The following is an 18,366-nucleotide window of genomic DNA, read 5'->3' as shown; positions in this document are numbered from 1 at the left end:
TACATTTGGCTCCAGGCCTGACTTGGGAGTCTGCTTGGAAAGCAGCGCCAGCCTGGACCTGCACCGCTAGCTTTAGGATGCCCCTCTTCCCAAACTCAAGAGCCACACCCACAACCACCACACAACTTTCCTTTGGGGTGGCATTCTTAGGTGTAGAAAGCTTTAGAAAAATGCTGGTTTAAAAACACAATAACTAAGAAAATGCCATGAAGGCTATGGTAACCAGTTCGATGAAAATATTTCAAATCGTATATAAAACCAGCACATTGTACCCCATGATTGCATTAATGTACACAGCTATGGTTTCACTTTTAAAAATGCCTTAAAAAAATAGGATAGAGTGGGAATAATTTCAACTCAACCACCTGGGTTCAGGTCTGCCCACCTGCCCAGCAGAGGCAGAAGTGAGTGGCTCCCAGGTGGAGGACGGTGGCTCCCTCAGGATGGCCTGAGGCCCCAGGTCTTTCCCACTAGGAAGTGGGACTAAGGAGCAGGAGGGAGTGTCTATTGCCCTGCAGCGAGGGAAGAAGGAGTTACCTGAAGAGCAGACACTGGTTTTTCCCAGTTCCAGAACACCATTGCATGAGACGCAGAAGTCCGGATGTGACCGAGTGGCCATCACATTCCTGTCATACTCATAACTGACGCAGTAGATAAGGTCTGATGGATATGAGCCAACATGAAGCAGCCCAGGATGTGACTGTGAGCCAAAGAATGTGTCACTATTTCTCCCTGTCACAGCAGCCCCTAGACCCCCCAGCAAGGGAGCCAGATGCTGGAGACAACAGACAGAGGGGCAAAATCAGAGAAGTCCCCTTTTCCGTGGGCTGAGGGGAGCATGGCTTGGCCCAAAACTTTCTGGTGAAGAAGGGGGATAATAATTACAGTTCTGCTGGGTTAGCTGAGGACAATGATAAGGAGAGGGGAAAAAAGAGGATCCCTCTGAAAAAGGGGAAAACAGTCGCTGAAGACACTTGGGGAACAGCCCAAACTAAAAGACAGGAAACCGCAGTCCAGAGCCCTCCTCTCCAGCTTAGCTTGTCTGGCCTTGGACAAAGGCTCTGTATTTCTAGATGTCTGCTCTCTAAAACATAATTTTCCTTTTACATTAACAGCTGGTAAATATTAAACATATAAATAAAATTCCTACCTTTAACTCCTAGCTCAAACTTTAATAAGATTTTTCTTTATTGACACATTGGCAAAGACATTTTGGTTTTAAAGTTCAGAACAGTGACAGAAGAAAGGAAGGTACCCACAGGTGCAAAAGCCAAACATATTCACCCTCCCAGCTGGGAAGAGAACAGTGAAGGCCCTTCCCTATATCCCAGCCTGCCAGAATAAAATTAAAATCCTATACATTTTAGAGTGTCCAAAATCAATATTGGATGCTAACATTTGGAAGCTTTTCAAAAAACTAAATAGTTATAAAAAAAAAGTTGAAATCATCAAAAGTAATGGTCTAATACATTTTCCCCACTTACAAAAACATCTTGACATAATTCTGTATATAACACCATGAGCTGCTTTAATTATGATCAACTCAGGCTATCAGAATCAATACAAACCTATGATTACTCTAAAGGAGATTTTCAAACAAGAGAAAATTGCAGTGCTTTCCCATTCCTTCTGTTTCAAAACTAAAATATCTGTCCTAGCAACACAGAAATTTCCCCATCATGTAACCAGTCTGTGTAAGAGAAAACTAACTAGATAACCTTAAAATCTGGAGAACAGAAGCTTATTGGAAATGAAAGAAAACAAAACCAAACAACAAAAAGTACCTGAACAGGGTTTTATTGATCAACTAAAACCATCAAAAGTGATATCAAAAATAAAAATCACCCATTCCTTTGCCACCTAATGAGGAGACAGAAATATTAATGCTCTCTCCTATATCCCCCCTGAGAGTGACTAATCATTTAGGATTAGCAATAGAAAAACATGATCATTTTATAAGTGTTACTCTTACTGTGCTTCTAGGCTGAGCTGCATGTTTGGGAAGAGGCAAACCAGGAGCTAGTTAGAAGTGCCGCTGCCAGGATGACAAGGACATTACTGCATTAGGTTAGAACCTCCCATCTCAGTTTTGCACACTCCTAACTGCAAGGACTGAAAATGCTTCCCCCAAACATCACCGGGAGGGATAAATATCCTCTATTACTAACGGAGAGCTGCCCACAAGCTCGGAAGGCTGCCCAGCCTGGGCCAGATCCTGAAAGCAGGACCCACCTGTGCCAAAGTAAACACGCCCACGGAAAGCCACCCCGTGGCAGCCAACTGGTGCGGGGAAAGCAAGGTGCCCAGGAGAGAGCTGAGGAAGCCCCATGGCAGGAGGCAGAGAGGGTTCCAACACAGCAAACAGATGGAAGTCGCAATAAACAAGAGGGGAAAGCTGAAGACATTCGCTACCACCCAGAGACAACAATCCAAGAGCAAGGAAATTACAGACAATTTGAATGTATCTCTCCCCATAACCTATTTGCAGCTTTGCACTGTAACAGCAAAGCATGCCAACGCAGAGCAGAAAAAGCCAGAAGCAATTCTATGACTCTTCTCTTTCTAAGATGGAAAAAACGCATACTCACCTTTGAGTATTCAGGCTCTGAGCATTTAAAAATCTGCATTCTGCTACTGGGTCTGGCTGTTAGGAGTTACCTAACTCACCAGCCTAAGCAAATGCCTTGCTAAGAAACTGTGCCAGGACACAGAAGCCGGCATTGTGAACTTGTCCCCATCAAAGAAAAGCGGGCTCATTTGTCAAGCCCAGCCGTATGCTGGAGTTCAGACTCGGCGGCTCTAATGAGACCACCAACTCTGTTGTCAGAGAGGTTCCCCTGAGCTATGCCGACCAGACAATAAAACCAGCTGAAAAACAAACTCTAACACATGACTGGAATTGGGGTGAACCAAGCAATTAGTCGCTAGGCTGGCTGATCAGTTTAATGTATTGATTTACTCTGGTTATGAGGTTTCATACAGAAGCAACCTGAGATTGCTCGTTGTCATAAGAGAAATCATAGCTCAGATATGCTTCCCAGAAGAAAGTGCCTTAGCATCAAAGAAATGCTGCCCACCAAGTGTCAGTGGCCCTGGCACAAAACTTTGTGAAAGTAATGGACACACAGAATGCATTTCCCAGTAAACGCAGCAGGATTTGTGTTTAGGCCCCTGGCAGCCTAATTTATTCTAATTTAAGAGGTGATATCCAGTATTTTCTTTTTTTCTCTAACAGTTTTATTGGGTTGAAATTACATACCATAAGATCTACTCATTATAAAAACAAAATTCAACAATTTCTAGTCCATTTACAGAGTTGTACAACAATCTCTACAATCCAGTTTTTGACCATTTTTATCATTCCAAAAAGACCCAGCCTGGCCATTAGCAGTCACCTGCAGTCTAACCCACTAATCTGCTAGCAGACTTCATGGGTTTGCCTTTCCTGGACATTTCTAGAAACGGAATCTTCAGGAATATGGCCTTTTGTGACTGGCTTTTTTCACTTGGCATAATGTGAGGCTCACACATATTACAGCACATATCAAGAGTTCATTTGTTTTATTGCTGAGTAGTAGTCCACTGTACTGATACATCACATTTTCTTTATCCATTCTTCTGTCTCTGCTTATTAAACCTATAAATCCAGCTAAGTGACAAGGCTTATTAGCCTAATCTCAGAAATAAAACAAGAAAACCTGCCATATTTCCAAAATTCTAGACTGCCTAAAATCTCATTAATGTGTGAAAATATGTAATAAGGATACAATATGTTCCTTGGAATTTGTGGAGGGGAGTGCTGTTTTTAAAAAGTGAAGAACTCCCTGAATTTTAATTTTACTATGTTTTAATCCAGGTTGGACATCTGTTATCCAAAACGCTTGAGACCAGAAGTGTTTCAGATTGGGGATGGTACATGAATATTTCCTTTAAGTGACAGCACTCAAAAAGTTTTAGATTTTGCAGCATTTCAGAGTTTAGATTTTGGGATTAGAAATAATCCATCTACACACATTTGTGCTAATTCCTAAGTCAAGCAAGGTCATCAATTCATTCAACAACCATCTATTTACTATGCAAATAGCCTTGTATTAGGATACAGGAAATACACAGCCTGCCCCCTTCCCCAGCTTAGGAAAATATTTGTATTTCAAAACTGCTAAAAAATCAGTTTAGAGGTATATGAGACATTTTTATCTGAATTAATCATAAAAATAGTGTTTAGTATCTATGATTATTCCCTAGAAGTCTTGTTTAAGCCACGGTCCTTTCCCTAGGATACTCTATTGCCACCTGTCCTACATGTGCAATACGTAAGGACATATACTCACTCGCTCCCCCACTGTGGCCTGAGAGCCTTGTGTGTGCCGGGTACTACTCTAGACCCCACTGGTGACACAGCTATGAACAAAAGTCTCATCTGCCTCCTACTCTCACATTCTCTATTGGTAAAAGACTTAAAGAAATAAATACGATGCTGAAGGTTGTACAAAACGCCATGGAGGAAAAAGAGGGAGGAAGGAGAGGGGATGCTATTTTAGGTAGCACTATTTGGAGATGCCTTTCTGAAGAGGGGACACTACAGCAGGGACCTCAAAAAGGTACGACCTGAATGCAGCGAGCGTCCCCAAATAGTGACTGGAAAGCATTGCGAGCAGGAGACAACGTGAAAAGGCCAGGCGGATGGAGGGAAGGTGGACTGGCCTGCAGTCAGGAGCGAGGACAGGGGCAGTGGTGAAGGCTGGCCCCGGAGCTGTGATCACACGGTACCTTCTCTATTTCCCAGCCTCCCCCAACTGAAGCATCCCATCCCCCCCCCCACTGAAGGTCGCCGCTGCAAATCCACCCTGAACAGGTGAACAGCGCAAACGGCCAACTGAGGACCCCCTCAGCAGGCAGCCAGTCGCACCGCTGGGTCCTGTGGCTTGCATCCAAACTCCTGGACCTCTGTCTTGCTCTGTCTGGCAGGTCTCCACCTCCTGCCTAGTTCTGCTAATGCATCCTGCCTCTTCCTTCCCAAGGACCCTCCCTGGGAACCACACACTCAGTCTTTCAGAGAAGTCTGCCCTCCCTTGCCATCTTCACCTCCCCTTTTCATTCGCTGAGGACCCGGCTCTGTGAGGAGCCACAGACCCAATGAGGATGTAGGATTCTGACCCACCACTGGCTCTTGCCCATGGTCAAGTCCATGTGGATAACACACAGCACTCCACTTAGGGTCCTCACAGAGCTTCTAACCCCATGAGTCACACAGGGACAATTATACCCCTGTCAAGTGTCCCACCCTTCCCACCCATCTCCAGCTGCCAGCCTCTCTGGCCAGGGACCTGCTCACCACTGCTTACATCTCTCCAGCACAGTCGGGGAGGTTCCCTCAGCACCCGTCCCCGCTAGTATGTACTTAAGTCAAGGTGGCGGCTTCTCCCACTGACTGCCCTGCCCAATCAGGCAAGCGTCTCTCCTAAACAATGGGTTTGGTTAATTTTCCCATCCTGTTTTTCTAGAAGTCAAACTTTCTTCCTAATGTCAAGTCCACAGCTAGAGCACACAGAAATTTAAATGACAGATGTTTAGAGGCAAATCTTTATTCAGTTTATATTCATATGTCAGACAGCATGAACAATGGCTTAATTATAATACCTGCTGGACAAGGAAAATTTAACCACCAGAGCAATTATTTTTGCTTTATGCCACCAGTTACAAACACTGTTCTCAACTTTATAATCAGTAAAGTTTTACAGCAAATCTAAAACTCTCAGTCCTGTAAAAGAAGTCACGTAAACCAGTTTTGATTCTAAAATCCATTTGGTTATGCAGGGTGCCTGACCATGAACATCCCCAGCCCACTCTTTCCACAGTGAGACTGGGGATGCAGGCAGGAGGGCAGCTGCATCCTTGGTATCTGGCTCAAAACAGCTTTGGGAGCTCTCTCCAAGATGGGTCACATCTACAGCTTTTAGGGCGGTTGTTGGTGGTTTCTTTTCTTTCTTTTTTTGGAAACAGAGTCTCACTCTGTTGCCTGGGCTACAATGCCCTGGTGTCAGCCTAGCTCACTGCAACCTCAGACTCCTGAGCTCAAGCAATCCTCCTGCCACAGCCTCCCAAGTAGCTAGGACTACAGGCAGGCGCCACCATGCCCAGATATTTTTTAGTTTTTGCAGAGATTGGGTCTTGCTATATTTGCCAGGCTGGTCTAAAACTCTCAGTCTCCAGTGATCCTGCCACCTTGGCTTCCCAGAACACTAGGATTACCTGCCTGAGCCATCTCGCCCAGCTGTTACATGTATGTATGTGTGCGTGTGTGTATGTGCATGAGTGTGTTTTAATGGAAAGAGAAGCTCTTTGTGTGGAATTTTATTTAGAATCAGTTTGTGAGGAATCCACCTCTCCTGTGATTTGGGTGAATAGAAGTTTCAGTTTTATGATTTTGCAGACAAATCCAAAGAAACTGCTTAGCACATTTTTTCTTAATTACTTTCTTTGACTCTGCTTGTGTTTCCCTGGGCCCATCAAACATCGCTGCCAAACACTGGGTAAATTTGAACTGATTGAAAGAGGCTCTATTTTCTGTGAACAATTTGTCCTTGTGCAATCCTGATTGTCACTCGCCTATAACTTATTTAATTTCACATCTCAGCAAATACAGTATTATTTCTCCAATAGAGTCGGCTTCTGATAGCATTGTTCTCCTGGTTATTTATCATATATATCTGTAATTGGATTACCTATTGCAGTAGTGTGATTTACTCCCAAATGTACATAAAAATGCAACATAAAGTAAAATTGTTCCAGTGAATTACACTTCCTCATCACTCTCCAGGAACTCTACGTTAGCTAATTCCACAGAAACACAGGGACAAATAATGAATGGGACATGAGAAGATAAAAGATTAGCGGGTTCATGACCTTCCAAAAATAAAAGAAGTACATCTTCTAAATACTCTCATTCTCTCTTATAGTAGTTTATTTTTTTTTATTTCCGTGTTAATCAGGACAAATTCTAATATGCAAGAGGAAAAAAGTTTAAAACATGGAATGATTTTACTTTTTCCAAATGCAACTTGCCCTACTATGCCAATGTATTTTACAACTCAGGACAGGGAAATAAAATATGCTTGTCTTTGCTCTTGTCAGACAACCATTAATCTTGGACAAAAAAAGAAAGAGAAGAACAAGAAGACAAGAACAATTCCTCTGGGAAAACTTTCTGTTTTCTTGAGCCCACTGTTGCGTTAATCCTATTTCAAATGTCATGGACAAGGTGAAATATAACTTGTCATTGAAGATGCCTGGCTTCAAAAGACTCTGTGAAATGGAGAGCCAGGTTTCCGTAGCCCTAGAATCTTTCAGATGGCAAAGATTAGTTCTGTCACTACCAGTTTGTTAAAACAACTTACTTAATATCTAGTACCTTCTCTTGGGTCAAGTTTTCATTCATTTTGTTCTGTTTGGCTTAATTCTGAATCAAAGCAAGGCTGGAGTAGGCTCCTGAAAGTGAAACTGTGTGTATATTCTACCTTACTGTAAGTTTGCTTCTTCCTTATTTTCTTAATATCAGAAATTGATTTTGTACATCTGGATGACCAGTACCTGAAAGATTCATCAGAAACATAATAGTTAACTTTACCACTCAGGAACCACTCTTCACCTACTGAATTTATGCCCTGTGTGCCCCTGATCTGTGCAGGAATTAGAAACAGCAGACGGCTCCTAATCTATGGTAGATCATTTCTGCGGGGCAGAAATCAAAAGTAGGCTATCAAAAAAAAACAGTAATTTTCAACCAAACTTCTGCATCTCAATTTGAAAAGGATGCTGAGAACAGATGTGAATCTGTCTATTTTGTAAATAACAGTACTCAAGACAGTATAAGCAACTTCAAGATCTTACACACACTCATGGTTAGGATTCAAGAAAACAGTTAACTTTCTCTATAAAAGTTGGCAAATAGACCCAGGTGAGCAGAAATGTGCAAGGTTTCATGTTAGACACTTTGTACTTTGTTGTAACTCAATTTGTTTGACACCACAATTTACATTTTAAACATTAGTTAATGCTGAACATAAAAACTTGTCACCTTGGTATTATAATTATGCCCTAAGCAATTTGTCTGGGTAACTATAGCAACAATTTCAGAAGCATTTTTAAATACAAAGTTGATATAATTTTAGAATAAAGAATTAGAGAGGATTTAATGTAGGATATAGGACTGCTTTTTTCAAATAGTTGCACATATCCTACAACAAAAGATTCCTTGACTGACATATATTATAAATTGATTTGTTCTATCTTGCACACCATCTGATTTGTAATTCAAACCTGTTCCTTGGGATTAGTTTCTGATCTTAGGTAATTCTAGAGCTCACGATCCCTTGTCCACATCATGAAATGCCTTTACACTTTTGGTTGGATGCTGCGAGCAAACGTCTTCTGCTCCCCCTCCCACGTATTCCTGAGTGTATATCAGATGCAAAGTCTCTATTTCAATCACTTTATTGTCAAAAAGGGGGGCATTCAGGACTCTTAAAAATAATAACCAAGTTAATTAAAATTATGTAATGATTCAGATAGGCAGCTCTCTCCAATATCAGGAGCAGTTGACATAGTCCCCAAGGAGATGGCAGTTTTTATCTTGAGCAACTACCACACAGAGGAAGGAAAACTTTTTAAATTTTAACTTCTGTCTCCCAGCAAGAAGTTGAAGTGATCGTGAAGCAAAATTTCTTGCTGGATGAAATGGATGGGGCTCCAGAAAGCCCTTAATCCTCTAAAACTTTACAAAAATTGTGTTTGAATGTGCGTGTGTTCATTATGGTTCCCATGGCCATCAAGTTTTACCAGCCTCTGTGCTGTTAAGTTTCTATGTTTCATTCTCTCCAGACATGGTGAAAACATTACTTGAAAGGGAAACAGCAGTGAAGAACACAGATTTATTTTTACCAAATTCTGAACATTTCAAAAACTTCCTTTGGACAAAGACAAGCTTTACCACCCAGGAGACCAAAGCCTTTGCTCGCAGCAGGGATCTCACAGCTGTTTGCCATTAAAAATAACCAAATAAGTTAGTGAACAGTAAAGGCATAAAATAGTAAAATAAGTTAGTACAATAGTAAAAGGCATAAAATGATTAGCATCATCCATCTCCTCCCTGTTAAAAAAAAGTATTTATTGGCTAGAAGCATGTAAAAGTAGGTGCCAGTTCATCAACTCCACAGTTTGATGAGTATAGAAATTCTCAGTGTGACTGCAACATTATGAATGAGCTGCTTTCCCCAAAGTTTTTATGAGAAAGAAACTTAAGGGAAAAAATTGAGTTTCAAGTGTACCAAACAATGACATTTAGCACTGCTCTTCCATGTAAAACAATCATGGAAAAAAGAAAGCTTAAAAGGAAAAAAGTCCATGTTTCTTTTGAGATAAACACAGGCATGGACAAGAAAAGTTACTTCAGTAACATAATGTATAACTTACGTTGTGAACGTCCACTCAAAACAGCACATGCATGATAAACTTTAGCCTCTACTGCCTAATGAAATTGTCATTAATTAGCAATACATTGAGCAATCCTAATTAGGTCTTGAAACATCTGTCTTATTAAAGACTGGTTTTCTCTTTCTGTGTCCTTACAAAAAGATCAACTCTATAATTAGTAACATATCTGTTGTTTCCAAACTCAGCCATGTCGGCAGAGTTCTGTGTAAGCTGTGGCATGCGATTGTCTTACTTAAAAATAAGCTGCAACAGTCATTTGTAGCTCCTGCTGCTTTAACTAATGTGCTCCCAAAAAGCGTAACTCGCATCGTTCCCGCTTAATTTCGCTTTCTTTCTCTGTAAATACAATGGTCGCGAAGGGAAGGAGGATGCGCAGACAGGCAGAGTCTGCACAGTTACGTTCGTGTCTGGAAGGGACCTTTCTGGTTAGAGACTCTCCTGTCTGTTCTTCAGGCAAGGCTTACAGTTCTATGTGGTCAACAGATCAGCTCTCCTCCTACCCTGTCTCCGCTCTGAAATTACTGCCAGATCCGCCAGGTCCTGCTGTGTGTTAGCTGGGACCACCAACCACTCACCCGGGACAGAGCAGCTGCCTGCAACATCCTATCACCCTCTTCCAGCGCTCGCTCTCAGCGCCCCCTGCCGGGCATCCCCGGGACGCCGCAGGCGCAGGAAAGTTAAATCCCAACTCCAGGCAGCTCATCCAGGTACAAAGCAAGGGTGAGGAGGTGAGCCCGCTTCCCGCCAAAGCCCGGGGAATCGGAAATAGGCTGTGCTAGGCCAGGGATCCGGCGCCGCGGGGAGCGATCGGGGGCATCGCTCCTCCGCGACTGCTCCCCCGCACATCCTGAGAGCTCGATCTGCCTCCAGCCCCCAAACCCTGCGTCAGGGTAAGCAAAATCCGTGGAGCACGAGAGAGATGCTAATGGCAAGAGGCTCGGCTGGCTGCAGCCCCCACGGCAGGAGGTTCCCCAGGTCTCTGCATCCTCCGCCTTGGTCTCCTTCATTAACCAAAACGCTTGGCGGAGTTGAGCTCAAGTCCCATTGCCTCCCGGTTCCCCTGTATTAAGAGCAGGAAAACCTGCCCAGGCGGACGGAGCTGCGGGGTGACTGCTCCCCGAGTATCAAGCCCAGGCCGCGGGGTCTCCTGGCTCTCGACAACGCGAGCCTGGAGGCGCGCCGAGTGCGCGCACGGATCTCCTCTGCGCACCTTTCCGAGGTGTGGGGCAGCGGTCCCGTCCAGCCCACCGAGACACTCCGGCTCCTTACCTCAGGCTCAGACCTCAACAAAGGCGGGGACAGAAACTTCCAACCCCAGCACTAGCTAAACTGTGGGCGCCCCCGCACTGATGATGGTACTAATACCTCACGCGCAACCCCCGCCCAGGTGCTTACGCACCCAAGATCAACATCACCCACAAGTCGACCTCTGCCGTCCGGGGGTCCCAACCAGAGGCGCAGCTCGGTCAGGGGTTCCAACCACAGCCACACAGGAGTGGGGCAGGGGGTCGCTCACCAGGTGCGGGGCACGCTCCCCGTGGCAGTCATTCAGCGGCTAGGAGCCCAAGCAGCTCCGAGGATCCTCCTCTGCAGCTGGCTAGGGAAGTCGAGGCAGCAGCCGCTGTTACCCCGGCCACTTCCCCGGAGTCGCCCCTAGCAGCAGCGCTCCGGGATGGGAGCTCGACTCCGCTGATAGGCGCACAGTCCCTGGACGCGCGACCAGCCAGCGGGTGGGCAGATTTGCGCCCAGCAGGGACGAAGGGCAAGGTGGCAAAGTTAGGTGCTGGAGCTAGCTACGCAGGGAACCGCGGGTGGGAGAGGGGAGCGACCCGAGATGAGCCCCACGGGCCGGGCCGCCCCTCTCCGGACTGGAGATGGAGGGCCGCGGCCGCCCTGGGGCTGCGTAGCCCACCGGCTGCGGGAGTACAGAGCGCAGGAGTGGGCGCAGCCAGAGCAGCCGCCGCCGGCGCCGCCTTCCCGGCTAGTAGAGCGGCGCGGGGCGAGCGAGCGCGGAGCGCCGGGCGGGGAACGCGGGGCCGCCTAGCCCCGCCCGCGCCCCGCCCCCGCCGCCGCGCCTCCTCCTCCTCCTCCTCCCGGCCGGGGTGAGACCGGAGCGCCCCACCCCGCGCTGACCTCCCAGGGCCACACCCCCAGCCCCGCCCCTTCTCTGACCCCCGGCCCGGCTCCCCCAGCGCCCCACCGCACCCCAGGAGCCTGGCCCCCGCCTCCCTAACCCGAGTTCGCCGGAGCGTCGACATTTCACGGACTCCCCTCCCCGCCTCGCAGAGACGTTCTTATGCCCCCTGCCCGCGTCCCGAGGCTCGGACGTGGCTGTTCTGGGGGGCGGGTATAAAAGGCCGGAGGCTGCGCGGGCCGGACCCGAGACGTGGCGCTCCCGCCGTGCCGGCCGCAGCTCCAGGTACGTGCGCGTCCGGCGGCTGAATCTGGCCTGGGAGAGGGCTGGGGGTCGTCTGGTCCTCCGGAACTCGAAGTTTGTGATTTTGTTCCTTTTCTGTGACAATCTCCTGCGTGCTGACAGGGAAACTCCTTGAAAGAAGACCCCACCCCAGAGAGTCGCTGCGGGTTCTTAGAGGAGTGATTTGGGGGTGGGCCTCCCGGCTAGGTCGGGTCGATGTCAGCCGTGTAAAATCAGGGAAACTAACGCGTCTCCCCCACCAGGGAGGCAGGTGAAGGGGTTCCCAAGTAGACGCGCTGAGCGTTAACAGAGGACGCCCATCTAGACAAAGTCGGCGGGTCTAATTCTGGGGCAAATATTACTTGTTGCGCTTTTGCACTCAGGTGAAAAGTTTATAACTGGAAAGCAAATAAAATTCCTTTGAAGATACGTATATCCTCATACTTGGTTGTAACTCTTCAACTTCTAAAAAGGCAAGAAGGGTTGGAAAGGGGTCAGCCTCATTGGTTTTCAAACACTGCGAAAAGAGAGAATGGTAAAGTTACGGGAGTATAAGTCATGCGTAAAACTTGGGTTCAGAGCCCTGAAGGCCATGCCTGCCCCTCTCCCTCTGAATGGCGGTGGCGGACAGTCTCTTTGGGCCCTCCTTTCTCTATCTGCACCTCAGAGGGAGGCTTTAAGATGCCCTTGCCTAAGGAAACGCCCGAATGCTTCCTTTTAACCTCAGAGACTTAAGGCTGCCCCTGCAGCCCACAGTGGCACAAGGGCTTCTGCAGCCAGTGAGGGTTGTTGGTGTGACTCAGTGACACTGCCAAGGGTCCATTGCGTCCGGAACAGTTCCATTGAGCTCATGCGTAAGACAAAGAACTCATCACTGGCTGGAGTGTGCCATAGCTCATACAGAAGCCACACAGATCGAGGACGATGGAAATACAGATTGCCATCAGTTTGTCTTTATTTTCTACACCTTTTCTATAAATAAAATAACTATGTGAAAACAATTCTAAAGGTTTCCCTGGAAGCTCAGCCCATCCCCACGTGTCCACTCTCTCCCACGGGTGAGGCTCGGGTACTCAGGCTTTCCTCAGATTTCCTTTAAGAGGTCTGGGAGGAAGTGTCAGGAGTTGGTCGGGCCTGGCCAACATTCCTCCGTGAATTGTGGGGGATGGAGGGTCTCCGGGCCTGGTGATGGCAGCTGCCAGCCTAGGGGAACTTGAATGAAAAGCCCATCACTTCTGCCTTCCCGGGCTTGGCACGCGGGCCCCTAGCTCCATCCCTGCCATTCTAATTCCCTTGCCTACGTGGCTTAGAAACCTAAGGGCACCTTCTAGAAGCAAGAGGCTGGCCAAGGTCTTGCCTGGCTGCTTCTAGTTTTATTGAGGGGGGGCTGCCTTATTACGCTTGAACCCTGTGGCCCCTGGATGGACCTGCAGAGCTTGTGTAGCCAGGGTAAGGAAAACAGAAACTAGAACCCAAATGTAGTCAACTAATTCTTGTTCTTGCCTCTCAACACTGCAGTTAAAGGCAAGTAACACTTAAAAACATTTTTTTAAATCTTTTAGCATATAGAGCTAAGCTGGGGGGAGGAAGATAGCTTTCTATACCATAACCCAGTGGTTCTCAACCTTCCTAATGCCATGACCCTTTAATATAGTTCCTCATGTTGTGGTAACCCCCAACCATAAAATTACTTTCGTTGCTACTTCATAACTAATTTTGTTACTGTTATGAATCTCAATGTAAATATCTGATAATGCAGGATGTATTTTCATTGTTACAGAGGGGTCGCCACCCACAGGTTGAGAACCGCTGCCAAGGAGGCTGATAGAGTAAGCTTTAACTTGATAAATTATGTAACTGTGTGTGTATCCGGGGAGGGGTGTTCAATTTTCTTGTTTACAGACTATACCAAAGTACCATTGAAGATAGATATTTGAGTGATAATGAGTTACACATTGCTAATAATCAGGGAAAGAAACCAACGTATTATGTACAGCATATCTTTAGTTTAAAGCCAAATGAACATACATTGACATAATTTCACCTTTTGATCTAAGGAAAGTTCCTGAACTTTTCTGAGCTACAATCAACTTCATCTAGAACTTAAACAAACCTGCCTTGCACGGAAGTCAGTTGTAAACTTTAACAGGGTGAGATGGTGACGTGTGTAAAGTCCACAGGCAGGGCCAGCACAGGAGAGGCTCTCTGTCAATAGGATTATTTTAATGAAGCCACATGAATTTCCTTTTCCTAAATGAAATTTCTGTGGTTTTTTCCTTGCTCACTAAAGAGCTAACCGCGTTCAACTGCTTCTCATCACATTGTAAAACGAAGGTGATCAAAATGTTTACTTCTTTTCAAACTAAAAGTACAGCTGTCTCTAAACTGTTTGAGGGTGAGTTGTGCTCACAATGTAAAAACATGAAACGCTTGGTGAAAATGATGAATTCTGGGGCGCTGATTCATGTGACTTGAAAAACGCCATCCATTTCCTGATTCGCCTCAATTTCCGCCCAGAAATAGAAAGGATCTCTTATGTCTCTAACTAACCAGTTTTGTCTTGTCTTTACTTCCTTCCTAGCACTTGAATTTCAGCAACTTGGCTAAACTGGCATCTCAGACCAGAGGATCAGGAGGTGGCTGAGGAGGAAGTTACCCTAGAAGAGACCAGGGTTTGGCTGTGGGTCACGCATGACCTTCAGGGGAAATCTAGATTTCTGTGGTCCTTAAAATGTGATCGATTGTATTAAAATTATGGAAAACCTCAGTCTGGAAATCTGAGCCTCTTGACATTTGTATCTTACCTAGATTTTCCTACCCATGAGCCAGGTGACACATAACGGTCATCATCTTCAAATGTTCTTTTTATTCCTCTGTTTTCCTTATTTTAAATCCATGGCATTTAAGAACTGACAAACTGCCAGTTCACCTGCTGACTCCCATCGTCTTTTTTCTTAACATGGCTAATCACTGGTGCAGAGGTGTGAGGTTTGATGTCTGGCTAAGATTGTCTTTTTGGTTCAAATTCCTCCCAGACTTTTCAAGTATTTGGAAGACCCAAGATTATGTCCACAGGCAATGCTGCGATGCTTCCCAAAGTCTTCACAGATGAAGAATCTCTAAGTGAAAAGATTTCAGGGGATTATCAGCTCTTGAGCTTCACCATAACATCTTTGGGGTTATTTTACCCCAAGAAACACTCAATGCTCTTTAGCATGGCAGCCAACTTTCCTGGTAGAGTTAAGCAGACCAGTTTTATTTTTAAAAGAGCAGCCCAGAAACGTACAAAGGAAATAGTTATGGCGTGGGAAATAGAGCATAAATGGGCATGGTACAAAGAACAGTTTCCTGAAGGACCAGAGCAATCTACCCTGCCTGCCAGGTAGGACCCTAGGGACTCATCAAGCTTCCTTCTCTGCAGGCTAAGTTTCCACCAAGTGCACCCCAGGCTTCCTCACGCTGCCATGTCTGGTCAGAGGCTTGTACTTTGCCACTGCCAGCTGGTCCACAGAGGTTGACACAGAAGGACCTAGCCCTCCCCGCCCAGGTGAGCTCTACTCACCTTTGAGCTCTCTTGAATTCATCCCTAGAGGAAGACCCACATTTCCCCACTTCACAGTCATATTCAAGGGAATATCCTAAGTAATGCCCGGTAGCCACAGCAGTAACTCAGGGGTACACCAGCCAGAGCATATATTCAACCAGATATAACTGGGGGAGGGACAGTGCAATAGTTTTTTTCCTTATAAGACTTTCGTGATTCTTCTGTCAGTAAAGGCCTTTAATAAGACGCTGCATTTTACCTCAGCTATAAATTCAGAAAAACCAAAATGTTCTACAAATCTGGAAGTGTTTTGCCTTGTCTTTTTGGTTAAATTTCTAGATGCATTTTCTAGCAACCCAATTTCCTTAAAATAAAATGAGTGTGCTTAATGCAGCCCAAGTCTCTTTCGTAAGTATGGTATGGGAAAGTGAAAAATGCTAAGCTTAAGAGATTTTTGGAATACCTAAAAGGAGATGCAGATGGTTTGTGGCACGAGATAAAGCCTCCGTATGGTCTCCTGAATGTCATCTTCTGACATTGAGCTTTATATGAATCTCGAGTATCTATAAGAAAAGAACGGCTGTACTTTATTAAAAGATATGTTCGATATGTATTAATCAATGTCCTCTAAACCCTTCTGCCTTGGAAAATGGAGCTTTGGAGGAAAATAAGTTCCTCCTGCAAACAAAAGTAATATTCATCCTGCTTAGATTTAGAAACAAAAATTACTCTGTCTTGGTTTATTTCATCATTTACCAGGGAGATTAACCCAGAATGACCTTGAGCTCTGTGAAGGTTATCTACTAAGTGAAATTAAACCAAGGCAAAATAGGCAAAATATTTGCTGAAGCAAATCAGTAGGAAGCAGAGCCCCATGGCTCTTGTCAGCGCTCCATCAAATCTCCCTTCTGAGTGACATAATTCACAGTATTAGCATTTCTCACCCAAAATACCAACACCTCCCCTTACTTGTCTCCCTGCCTCCCATGTCTTTCCCCAAACAGCATCACTTCTTCCCACTACATCATCCTTAATAACGCAGACATGGTTTATTTGAATTGCAAACTACCCGACTCGGTAATAAAATCTTTCTTGCAGCTAGATGAGGCCATGAAACTCAACTGTGACCAATAAGATATACATTAGGTGGGATTTCATGAAAGGCTATGTAAAAGCAAGCAGATAGCTCACTGGCTTGGTCTTCCTTGCCCTTTTCTCCCACCTCAAGCTTAATTCTGGTGGCTGAAATTCCAGCCACTACCTTAAACCCTAAAGTAACCTTGAGAATATAAGCCATGACCCAAGGATGGTGGCGATAAAAAGTAGTCTAAATCCCTGGTGACTCTGTAGAGTTCCCACCTCAGCCCTGAATTGCCTAATCCCAGATTTCAGAAGACCAGAAAAAAAAAAAAAAAAAGAAAGAAACTTACCCTTTTGCCTTATCGCTCATCATTTCTGCTTTGTTTTTAGCAGGAGAATGCACTTCCTGACCAACTGGTATGAAGCTGCTCCCCTGTGGCTTTCCTGCAGGCTCACCCCTCAACATCATGGCTCCAGCAGCCCACCTGCTCTTTCCCTCCCCCACTGAGTTTCCACTGGCCACCAAGTGGGTTGCACATCACGTGCCAGGCACATGGCCACACATTAAGGATAGGATGAAGAGCCACTCCAAGGCCATCCCTGCCTTTTTTCAAGAGTCTTTTGTGGATGTAGGGATCAATTATGGATCACACAGAAATGTAACTACTAGCCATGATCAGTGCTATGAAGGCAAATTACAGAGGTGTGTGATTTAGTCTGGGTCATCAGGAGAGGCGTCGTTGTAAAAATGGCATTGGAGGATGAGTGGAGGAGACGAGAGGAAGAAAGAACTGAAATTGATGAGCTAATTGTATAACTCAAAAAGTCAGAAAAAGAGCAAAAGGAAATAACATAGTTAATATCACATATTAACAGAATAGGCCATAAGGATACAATAGAACTAACAATACCATATCTTTCATTTTTTAAAAATATATGTAGTAATAAAACAGACATGCCACTGGCAAGGTACATAATTTTCTAGAAAATCTTAGCTTTAGAAACTAAAGATGTAATGAAAACCCAGATAAACTTACAATCACCAAAGAAATTGAATCAGTAAATAACCAAATAAATACACAAGGAAACAGGCCCACATGGTTTTCTAGAAAAAGTATACCAAATAGTCGAGGCACAATTAATCCTTATTTTATGAAAGATATTTCACTGAATGCAAAAATCATAGGCCAAAAATCTGAAAAATTCAAGGACACTTTCTCATTACAAAAGATACTAATAAAAATCTCCTTGCATCAACAGATTTAAGGAAAAAAAATCTATGATCATTTCAACAGTTGTAGGATATGCTTTGGTAAAATTAAATATGTATGTGTCATTTTTAAAACCTCCTAGCTAATTAGCAATAGAAGCATATCTGCCTAATTTGATAGACTATCCGAAAAATCAATAAGGAACTTAACATTTAATGATGAAAAGTTGTAGGCATTTAAGTGAAAGAGAAGATTAGGATGAGCATTCTCCTTTAGATACATCAGCACTGAAACAATGATTAAAAAGGGGAAAACTAACTGTGAATTTCAGATTATGTAACTGTCTTCCATGGAAAACACTTAAGAAAATTTACAGATAGTGTAACCTGGCTTATTGTACCCTCAATGAATCCCCAACAATAAAAAAAAAAAAGAAAATTTACAGATAATCAGAATGAAGGGATAGTTTCAAAAGATTTTTGTAAAAAATATATAACACTAGATTTAATTACCATAAAGAAGACCTAAATAAATTGTACTATTCCACGTTTATGCATGAGATGATTCAGTCTATAAGTGAATCATAAAGTGAATATATATATTCAGTCTATATATATATATAG

At 44.5% G+C, this 18,366-nt stretch overlaps 1 protein-coding gene, 1 long non-coding RNA gene and 1 other non-coding gene across 4 annotated transcripts in view; 2 read left to right on the top strand and 1 right to left on the bottom strand.

Annotated features, from left to right (window-relative positions):
• Window positions 1-11,450, bottom strand: part of SEMA5A (semaphorin 5A) — a 475,532-nt gene extending 464,082 nt beyond the window's left edge. Inside the window, exon 1 of one of the 2 annotated variants that reach the window (XM_053593046.1) lies at window positions 11,009-11,450. The gene's annotated coding sequence lies outside the window, so the exon portion shown is untranslated. Of the gene's footprint in view, window positions 1-10,891; window positions 10,912-11,008 lie in introns of those variants that run through there. The other variant, XM_053593055.1, reaches the window with a different exon arrangement.
• Window positions 11,451-11,615: 165 nt separating this feature from the next.
• On the top strand, window positions 11,616-14,675 carry LOC128589842 (uncharacterized). Its single transcript, XR_008381139.1, has 2 exons — window positions 11,616-11,911; window positions 14,490-14,675. It is a non-coding gene; the product is annotated as an uncharacterized LOC128589842 (long non-coding RNA).
• LOC128593447 (small nucleolar RNA SNORD123) lies at window positions 14,341-14,410 on the top strand. The gene has a single exon (XR_008382357.1). It is a non-coding gene; the product is annotated as a small nucleolar RNA SNORD123 (small nucleolar RNA).
• Window positions 14,676-18,366: the final 3,691 nt, after the last annotated feature.

The sequence above is a fragment of the Nycticebus coucang genome, chromosome 1, assembly GCF_027406575.1.
Source record: "Nycticebus coucang isolate mNycCou1 chromosome 1, mNycCou1.pri, whole genome shotgun sequence".
Lineage (NCBI taxonomy): Eukaryota > Metazoa > Chordata > Mammalia > Primates > Lorisidae > Nycticebus > Nycticebus coucang.
This window is presented reverse-complemented; position numbering and strand designations above follow the sequence as displayed.